At 37.0% G+C, this 11,144-nt stretch overlaps 1 pseudogene; it reads left to right on the top strand.

The window, feature by feature from the left end:
* Positions 1–2,424: 2,424 nt before the first annotated feature.
* Positions 2,425–2,562, top strand: LOC145296508 (U2 spliceosomal RNA; annotated as a pseudogene).
* The last annotated feature ends 8,582 nt before the right edge of the window (positions 2,563–11,144 follow it).

Raw genomic sequence — 11,144 nt, 5'->3', positions numbered from 1 at the left:
ACCGGTTTTAAACCAGACTTCTGCAAGTGGATTTCCGTGATGTATCGACAGCCCACAGCCGTCGTGCAAGTAAATGGAAAGCACTCGAAACCCTTTGTTATATTCTGATCGGTTCGTCAGGGTTGTCTGCTGTCACCCCTGCTCTATGTCCTGGCTTTGGAGCCTCTGCTCCGCAAGCTGAGACGTGAGGAGGCAAATTTGGCCCTGCGCGGAATTGCAATACCCACAGGCTCAGCCACAAAGGTATCCGCGGTCGCCGATGATGTCACAGTCTTTGTGTTGAGCTTCGGAGACATCGAGATCATGTCGCAGGTGCTCGCTTGGTACGAAAGAATTACAGGGACCAAGGTAAACCACAGCAAGTCAGTAGGACTGCGGTTGGGCACCTGGAGTGGCAATGCCAACCTCCCAGCGCCCTTCAGCTGGACAGATGGCCCGGTTTGGATCCTCGGCATGTGGTTCGAACCGGGTCTCTAGCTTGAAAAAAATTGGTTGGAGGTACGGTCAAAGGTGGAGGCTGCAGTCAATTCGTGGCTTTCTAGGAAACTTTCCTTAAAGTGTAGAGCTGAGATATGCGCCACTTACATCTTTCCTCTCATCCTTTATCGACTGGCCGTACTTCCCCTGCCTGTACAACACCTAACAGCTCTCATTAAACTCTTGTCCTCGCTTCTTTGGGACAGAGGAAGACACTGGGTGAGCAGGCAGGTCGGTATTCAACGTCCATGTGAGGAAGGCTTGGGAATGCCAGACTTGAAGTGTCATCGAGATGCTGAAAGGCTGGCCTTCCTGAGCCACTATATGCAAGATGACCAACCATGGCACCCCGTGGTTACTGCCGCCTTCCCCGACCATGTTCTCGACCCTTCTATTGAGAACAGTCGCAGGCCACAGGGAGAATCTGCCTACATGAAAGCGTGCCGAGCTGCGCTAAAACGACTACTAAGGTCCAGGGAACTTGCGACTGCTACCCATAGGGAACTCCACAGGGATCTAGTTAAGGAGGCCGCCGCCGACCCGCTGTGCGCGTGTTTGGGTTGGCAGCAGAGTGGGATCCACTCTGCATGGAGCTGGGCGCCAGGTTCGAGTCATCTGAACAATTTGGAGTTCTCTCTAACCTTGCGATTGGCCCGAAATGCAACTCAACAACATAAAAATGCAGTTCCAGGTTTTTGGAGTCACACGGCCATAGAAACAATTGATCACGCTTTCGGCAATTGCCGCAAACTCCACCGGTTCTGGTCGTATGTCAGCGAAGTGACGGCTCGCATTGATCCTGAGCATCCTCAGCCAATTACCGTATCCAATGTTGTGGACAACATGAGGCTGCCATGGGACCGGGAAAGACAAATGATCTATGTTACGATCCTGGCCGTGGCGAGAATGGTGATTTGGACATCGCGTCTGCAAGGTTGCCGGGGGGGAGGTCTTTTTCTGATCAGGATCTGATCACTTTCTTTAAACACCAACTACAGGTGAAAATCAGATGTGATACAAGAAGCTGCATCGCGCAGCATTTGACAGAAGATGGATACATATAGCAAGTCTGTGTGTACGAAGAGGAGCCAAATTTGAATATGTGTTCCCCGCCTAGGTGTGGAACGCGCAGTTCCGTAAAGTAAAATTAAACAAGTAGCCTATTAATCAACTTTTTTTTTCCTCCCCCCCCACCCTCGACACAAATGAATTATTGTACCATTTTTATTGTTGTCTTTTTGTTTTTACACGTCAATAAAAAATGTTTTAAAAAATTGGGAATTAAGTAGGATGTCCCCCAGTATGAAAGGGTGAATGCGGTATTATCGTGAAAAAAGATACTAGCTGGGAGAAACTTTTGATTTTGTTTAGTTCTGGAGTGACAAGGATGACCAACGACCCCCACAATCCCCCCCCCCTTTTGAACTGTCCATGTGCCTAAGTTTTTTGTTCATTGTTGATTTGCAATGTATTTTTAACATGAATAAAGGATTTAAGTGTAGTATCTGTTCGGCAGATACTGCAAGCAAAGACCATATGTGGGGGCAACCTCACATATAAAACCTTGGTCCATGTAGGGGTAACCCTTCATATCAATTGTCACTATCCAGCTCCCCTATTCCCCGGGGAGTTGGTCCCTATTCCTCCTTCACTCCTCACTTTAAAAATCGGCCTTGTGCCTTATTTGCTCGGTGGGGAAGCAAATAAATACCCTTTTTGGGGCCAAGATCAGAGTGTAGTATCTGTTCCGGCAGATACTGCAAGCAAAGACCATATGTGGGTGAAACTGCACATATAAGACCTTGGTCAATGTAGGGGCAAACCCTTTATACCAATTGTCACTATCGAGCTCCCCTACTCCCCGGGAGTTGGTCCCCTTTTCCCCTTCACTCTTCACATTAAAAATCGGCCCTGTGCCTAATTTGCTCGGTGGAGGAGCAACTAAATACCTTTTTCTTGGCCTTTTGGCCGAGATCAAAGTGTAGTATCTGCTCTTACTGCATGCTGTTCTTATGTTTGTAACTTTGTGATATAAAGTGGGGGATCACTTTTCTGTATTAATTTAATGTAAAATGATCACCCACTTTACAACCAGTCAGTCTCAAAGCCATTCAACTCATTCTCCAGATCATTCAAGTTGTTTTTGAAGAATTCCAGTTATTTTTTAAGCATTCAAGTCATTCTTAAGGTCATTCAATTCATCCTTAAGTTCATTAAAGTCATTCTAAGTCATTTACTTTTTATTTATTTAAGTCATTTAAGCCAATTTTTCGGTCATTTTAGTTTATCTTTAAGAATTTCATGTCAATCCTACATTCACGCATTCATTCATTACACGAGAGCACGCGACTAATGGCTATCGGCCTTGTTTTTTATGCTGGCACGTGAAATTCTGATGATGTAATCTTTGAATTTGGGGTTAGATGATTCACAATGTTATCATTCCTCAGCCTCCAGACTTCTCGGTATTAATTCTACAAATTTTTACAGTCCTGTTACATAATTTCTTTATGCACTTATTTTTTTTTCTCAGTCTTTTGAGCTGAATTGTTTATTATTTTTATTTGTTATTTATTTTATTTTAAAATCTTTCTATCTCTCTATCTCTCTCTCTCTTTATATATATATATATATGTATGTGTATGTATATGTATATATATGTATGTATATATATGTATGTATACAGCATAATCACTTTGACATGCAGGTACTCATCAGATCACCAAATTTAAGCAACATTGAGCCTGGCGAATACTAGATGGATGATCACTTGGCGATGTCTAAACGCCATGTGTGCTTTCCGCTTATCTTAGCGTTGTTTCCAGTCATCCTGAACCTCCACTTGCCTCTAGTATTTAACAATGCCGACTCAGGAAAGGTATGGTTAGAGATTGTGCAGCTATTACCCAAAATAAAATTCCATGTGCATGCACCCTTACTGCGGGTATGTATATTCTGTCAAGACTGACAGAAAGCTAATATATATATATATATGTTTAGAGAAGAAATTTATTATTACAGGTATTATCATCATTGTCATCATCCAGGCCAATTTTTATTTTTGAGATTTCTCTTGACTTGCAAGATTTCGATCTAAATAGATAGCCGAGAGAGTTTGCAAAGCTTTGAGTTGCAGACATTTTTCTTTGGTGCTATGAAACTCTGTGCACTGAAGGGAAACGAAAGAAGTTCGAAGGAGGCGATTCAAAAGGAAATGCTTTTCATGGTCTATGGAGCTAATGAAAAATAATGAAATATATTTCTTGGAAATCTCAAAAGTGGCACTGCTTATACATAACTGGTCAGTGGGCTGATTGATCTTGGAACGACCGTGAGTTGCCAAGGCACTAGTGGCTCGTGGTCTGCCCTTCTTTGATTCTGTTTCGAATAAAAAGAGGCAGCTGATACATACATATATACATACATACACACACACACACACACACATATATATATATGTATATATGTGTGTATATATATATATATATATATATATATATATATATATATGTGTGTGTATGAGGATGCATAACCAAATACGTCATCTCATCATTTTCAGATATCTGTCCTTCCCCAGAAAGCAAGGCAGCATCATTTCAGTGACCTATGACCTCATCCTGCAATATTCTCTTTTGAATGACTGTAAGGTCAGTTTCCATAAAATTCTGACTAGATTAATTCTGCTCTATGATCAAACAACTCACTGAAGTTCTTTCTTGATTTCATCAGTGGGTTAGGGATGAGGTTTTGAGGCTGTAATACAAAGGAGTGGTCGGGAATGACCAGAAGAGGTGGGAAGGGGAAAGCGTCTCTTACTCCCAGAAGGAGAAAGTGTCCAAACGTATATCACTTGAGTAGACCTTGCAGGCGCTTTCATTACAAACTGTATCAAGACCTATACAAGGTAATGTTTCATTTGGCATAGAATTTCAGGAAGGTGGTAAGAGTCGGGAAGAAGGGTTGTAATATAGATGAATTTATGAATTGGACGAGGCGTGGGGGGGTAGTTTACAATCTGAGGGTAAAGCTATCTAATCATAACCATGTCACTTTTTGCTTGTAGATCCCAACACCAACCCTAACCCTACCCGTCCTTTCAAAGCTATGTATATATATATATATATATATATATATATATATATATATATATATATATACATATATATATATATACATACATACATATATATATATATATATATATATATATATATATATATATATATATATATATATATATATATATATATATATATATATATAAGCATCACCTGGAGAAAAGAAGCAGGAGAAATGAGAAATTGAAGAAAAAAAAAACCTTGAAAGTAATTTATCATACATCAGAGATGTAAGATAGTGAAAGTACAAATGAAGAAATATAAACCGGAATAAAAGGAAATGTGTCAGAATGGTAAGTCTTTGAAAGATTGCAATATTTCAAAAACTTTCGTTTCTAATGGGTCTGAACTTTACCAAAATGATTGGAAGACAGAAATAATAAAACAAAAACAAAAAAAACAAACAAGAAATAAACAACATAAAATGGCTGCTGCTTGAGATTCAATTCACGTAAGGTTACCAAACTTCAATGGGTACCAATATGACAGCCTTCAAAGAAGAAAACACAAGTTCCCATCTAAAAGTCTTATAAAAAGTGGTGCTCGTTCATAGATAAGTCCATCGGCTTCACCAATCATCTCCGACCAGTCAATGAAATGAAACAAAATAAAAATGTAAAAAAATAAAAAATAAAATAAACTACATTTGAGCAGATGATTATATCGCAGCAGCTATTGACCAATGATTGAAAACTTTATTCATGGAAGTCAAAGAATCAGACCAATTTTTAAGATGTACAAATATGTTTCCTTTAATTGTATACGCGGTGCTTTCAATAATTTCCAGACTTTTTCATGTAGGCATTTTTATTGATAGTACACATATGAAACTCTAGCTCCCTTCGAAGTAATCTCCTCCAGCTGCAATACACTGTAAGGCCCCATGGAAGTCTTCTTGTATGACCGTGTCAATAACCCTCCTGAATTGTCTCATAACAACAGCCTCTTAAGTTTTCCCTGGGCTTAGGGAATAACCAAAAGTTACAGAGAGCAAGATCTGGACTATAGGGAGGGTAAGAAACTGTCTTGATGTGTATTTTCGTCAAATAGTCTGTGACAAGGATGGAGTTATGGACTGATGCATTGAGACAAACTTCATACAAATTTTCTGCGTCTTTAGTTCCTCACGAATAATCGTGTATACGGTTCCCACCCCAGTATCAAATATATATATGTATAAAATACAAAAATGTATATATATATATATATGTATAAAATACTTAATGTCTCTATAGACACATGACGGTCCATATACATGAAATTCTTTATTTAGCCAATCAACTCTTGTATTCTGACTTCCTTACTCCTTCCACAACTCTCGTAATCTCTCGCAGACTCTCTGCCTTCCTTTTATTTCTTATGCCACTCAAAAGCTGATGCTCGATTTATGCAAGATGGTCCAAAAGCAGTCTGAAGAATTCCATAAGTTTATGTGGCATTTTTCCAATTTTAAATTTTGTTGCATATCCTTCTTCTAAAGTGTCCTCATGTTCAGATTGAATTTTGAAATTCACCAGCTGTGACAATCAGGTTTTAATAGGATACATTCTAATTTCTGCTGTAGCTGTTCATTTGAAACTGAAATCATAAAAATAATCATCTCATAAGATGCATAGCTATAACATACTGCATTTTCAATTTTAAATGACTGTACAAAAAAGTCTGGAAACTTATTGGAAAAACCCTTCTAGCTTTACAAGTATATATGACAATACATACGAACATATACTACACTCCCCTCTTCCAAATGAGGAGATGATGCCTGGGAAGATGGTCTCCTCACAATAAGACAAATACTACAGTTCTCCCTTTACCCCTCCACAAAGTAGAAGTAATGCTTGAGAGGATTATATCAGATCAACAACAGATATTAAACTATTTTCTCCCCCCAAAAGGAGAAGGTTAATCCTAGGATGATGGTATCATTACTACATAGCAGATACTACATTAACTTTCTTCCTGAAAAAAGCAAATATATGTTCCCTTTGATTACATCTCTTTGCAAGTGTAGATGATAAACCGATATATACTACTTTACACTCACCCAAATCAGATGATGCCTGGGAAGATGGTCTCATGTCACCATGCGAAATTCTACAGAACTTTCTCTATTCTCCCTAAAAGTGAATGTAATGCCTGAGAGGATTGTATCACAACAACAGAACAGATACTACACTACCTCCTTACCCCCAAAAGGAAAAGATAATACTGGGAGGATAGTATGATGATTACATAATAGATACTGCACTACCTACCTCTCCTCCCCTAAAAGCAAATATATGTTCCCTCTGATTGAATATGTTGAATAGAGCATTGAAAGATAATATATTAATCTGAAATAGTACAGCTTGGAACGATAAAATTGTCGCCATAGAAAAGACCACATGATTCCATTCCCATTTCATGAAAACCGATTTTCTTTTTTTTGTTGGAGATCATCTCCTAGTTGGCCAGTTGTGTAAAATTCCAAGAGTTATAGGAGCCTTCTATCATGTCTGAAATTGACACAATGTTAAACGAGCAAGATCGAAGATGCACTGCTGTACAACTCATGCTCTGTACCAATCCAAGTTATGACGATAGGACCATTGCCAGCTCTCTCAAAATGAAAATCTGGACGGTTCAATGCTTGAGGGCACAGCTCGATGAAGTTTCTACCTACGGTTATAGTCATTGATGTGGTTTCAAGTGAGGGCTACATAATGCCACTTCACATCTTCGAAGTCGCCTTGAAAGTCAACATCAAAGTGTACCTGCATGTGCTGAAGAGTGTGGTGATCCCCTGGAGCAATCAGGTGGTTGCTAGCAGACCTGTGTGTGGCAGCAGGACTTGGCTCTGACCCACAAATTCAAAGAGACCCAGGCTTGGCTTAAGAAGGAGCACTACGACTATGTACCCTTCTCTCACTGCCCCCCTCCTCCCCCAACCTATACTTGCTAAACTACTTGGTTTGGTTATACGTTAAGAACGTCATCAACATGACCTCCTACAACACCAAAGCCAACCTAATCGTCACCATCTACCGAGTATTCGTCGAGCTCCCAGCTGCACTTGTGAAAAAGGCATGCTCTCAGTTCCAGGCACATATCTATGCGGTGATTGTGGCTGAAAGTGGCTACATTTAATAAATGTCAGCTCTACTATATAATCAAGTTACCTGAATTGATTTTTACAATGAAAGTTTTAAAAATAAACTTTAGTGTTTTTTTAGTTGGGGCAACATAAAAATATAGCAAAATTAACAGAAGTAATAGAAATAATAGTAGTATTTCAGATGCATATAGTAAGATTACAAATCTCCATTAATAATAGATAATAAAAATTTTAATTTCATTTGATTTTTCATACAATAATTATGTGTTTTTATGAGTAAAAGTAAGTTGGTTAGATACACAACTACACAGGCGGCAAAAAGAAAGTAACTGTTTCAACAAAGTATACCTCATTTGATTGGCCTTTTATTCTTCTATAATTTAACCTATTCATATTTGACTTTTAATTGAAATATTCTAGTGTCCACGTCAGTTTAAAAAAATAACTTCAGTTCGAGGTGGCAAAAAGAAATTCCGTACAATTGATAATTGTTATTTAAATGTAACTTTAGGACATTAATGCAACACAAATACAATAGAAACACAATGAACTAGTAAATATTTAGGAGCATAGCCCTTCTGCAATTTGACAGCCTGCAATCTTTTGGGAATTCCTTGAATTAGACTGCAGCAATACTCCGGGAAAGGGCATCCCACTTTTCTTTAATTTTTTTCCAAAGTTCTTCCAATTTTGAAATTTGATCATTGTGTAGCTGTTGCTTGATGTAATGCGATACGTTTTCGATAGGATTGAGGTCTGGAGATTGTGCTGGCCAATCCAGAAACGAAATATCATGCTCTTCCAGGAACCTCTTGACATTGCCAGCTGTGTGAATGGGGGCATTATCCTTCATGAAGATGGGATTATCATCCAAATTCCAACCAAAGTAGGGTAGAAAATGCTAAGTCAACATATTAATGTACTTGGTTGAATTAAATCGACCTTGTAAGCGAACTATAGGCCCTGGACCATTGGTACTAATAATGCCCCACACCAAAACTGAACCTCCACCACCTTGCAGCATTGAAACTGAGCACCTAGGATTAAATTCTTTGCTTTTCCTCTGACGGATGTACTGTCTACCATCAATGCCTAGCCAATTGAACTTGATTTCGTCGCTAAAAAGCACTTTTGACCAATTTGAAGAGTCATGATCTTCATTGCATCTGACGAAATCCAGACAGCGCTTTCTATTCTTTACAGAAATCATTGGCTTGCATCTTGCAACATATCCTCGCAAATTAAATTCCTTTAATCTGTTCTTGACAGTAGAAAGAGAGCACTTTTTAATAAGATTGCACTGTTGTTGGATTTGGGGAGCCATTTCAAATCTATTTCTTAGGCTGCGGATCTTGATAGCATTGTTTTCCCTGTGCTTTTGCACAGTTTTTCGTACCGTTTTCTCATCACATTTCAATCTGTGGCTGATTTCTGGATTGGATAAACCAGAAAGGTGGAGATTAATGAGCTCCTGACGATCACTAAGAGAAAGTCATAGCATATGGATGAAATGTTATGTTGCATAACCTGGAACAACAACAATTACGATTAGAAATGCTGTGTTGAATGTTGGTAGATATTTTAAACTAATTTAGGGTCGATAATTTTAGCTGTTTTGAAACGAATTTTTTGCTGTGGACTTTCTTTTTGCCTCCTCAATTTGAAGTTATTTTTTTTTTAATTGACGTGAACACTATATTTCAATTTAAAGTCAAATATGAACAAGTAAAATTATAGAGGAAAAAAAGGCGAATCAAATAAGGTATTACATTAAATTAAGCTTAAATGTGCAGTTTTCAAAAAAAACAATTACAAGTGCAGATTTTCTTTTTGCCGGCACTGTACATCCAGTGTTAATGCCCCAATTGGGGAGCTTTGAGGATTATGGTGTGACCCCTTGGTTGCCATTATGACCAGGTCCAATATGTAGTGAAGTAAAATTACTTGTGACTTTCCCATCTATAAGACAAATATAAGTAGTTTTAAGTCTGATAGAAAAGTAGTTAGAGCACCCTAGGTCAAGATGATCTAAATATTCATTTTTAACTTCAGTATAATAAACATATTCCTTTTTTGACTTCAGTATAATAAATAAATGCTTTATCTTACTAAATTTTAATACCATAATTTATGATTTTCAGAAGAAGGTTATAAAGAGAAGAGTTAGTTTAATACAATGGCATACAACTTATCAAAACAATTTAATAGCAAATAATTATCTTCGTTTAAGTTCGGCCTATAATTTGAAATGGATGCACCTATTGACTTACCAGTATAAATACTTCATAATCGCTCAATTTTATTAGGTCCCTATAAAAATCATGACTTGTGAGATCAAAATTCTCCTGACACAAAATAACATCTTTTTTACTTCTGCATTATTCTTAATATTATCTATGGAATAATAGGTTCGCTTCATGTTTGTACGTACATTATCACCTTTACACACTTATTGGTCCCCTGTCAAAAGGAGGGTGGATCTATAAATTTATCCTTGTCCGTTCATCTGTCTGCACTTTTCTCAATAATTATGGCTTGGAATTTTTTGAAATTTTGCACAAACATTAAACATGATATGAGTAAAAAACTAACAGAACCGATGCATAAAGAACAAATCACATGAACATCAACTGAAAATAAAAAATAAAAACAATTGAACGGACAATATATATATATATATATATATATATATATATATATATATATATATATATATATATATATATATAGTAAGTTATAAAAATACTAGCAGAAGTACCCGTCATTGACTGGGTTCAAAAACAGCCTACAGAAAATGGACTGTGATTGATGAAAGTATGATACGTTATGAAAAGGAGGGGGTAGTAAAGAGATAGGTTTTGATACTCGAAAATTTTACCCTAAGCAAAATATGATGAAAGTAAAGATAATTTTTGCGAAAAAATATTTTCTTATATCAACTTTGTTTCTATTCGTAGCCAAAAGTGACCAACAAAATGATGTTTCTTTACAAAGAGAAAATGTTATATATATAATAATATAAATATACAAGAAATAAATGTTACCATAGTCAATAAAAGTTACTTTTATGGTAGAAAAGTTCATTGGTTTGTATTTTAAGTAGTTTGTAAAAAAAATGTTTTTTTTTAATTCACGAACCAGTTTAAAAAAAAAATCAAAATGGCAGCGATTTTGAAATGGAGAGCCCCGTTTTCAATTTGAAGGAGGGGCACCTTAGCATTCTGTGTTCACAATTTAAGAGAGTTCCGTCAACGTAAGGAATATTTATAAACATATTTTAATGTTTTCCGTTATTTTGTGCTTGAGGAATATTCGATTATGGCATGTATATAAAAATTCATTAAAGTAGTTATCGCCTCAAATTTCGTTTTAATTTCGCTGAAATTATTTCAAGTAAAGAGCATTAAAAACTATTTCAAAACAAACAAAAAAAAGATGAACTGAACTTTTATTGA

Source organism: Euprymna scolopes, chromosome 16 (genome assembly GCF_053919585.1).
Source record: "Euprymna scolopes isolate OS-2025 chromosome 16, ASM5391958v1, whole genome shotgun sequence".
Lineage (NCBI taxonomy): Eukaryota > Metazoa > Mollusca > Cephalopoda > Sepiida > Sepiolidae > Euprymna > Euprymna scolopes.
The sequence above is the reverse complement of the archived record's forward strand: the minus strand, read 5'-3'. Positions and strand labels throughout refer to the sequence as shown.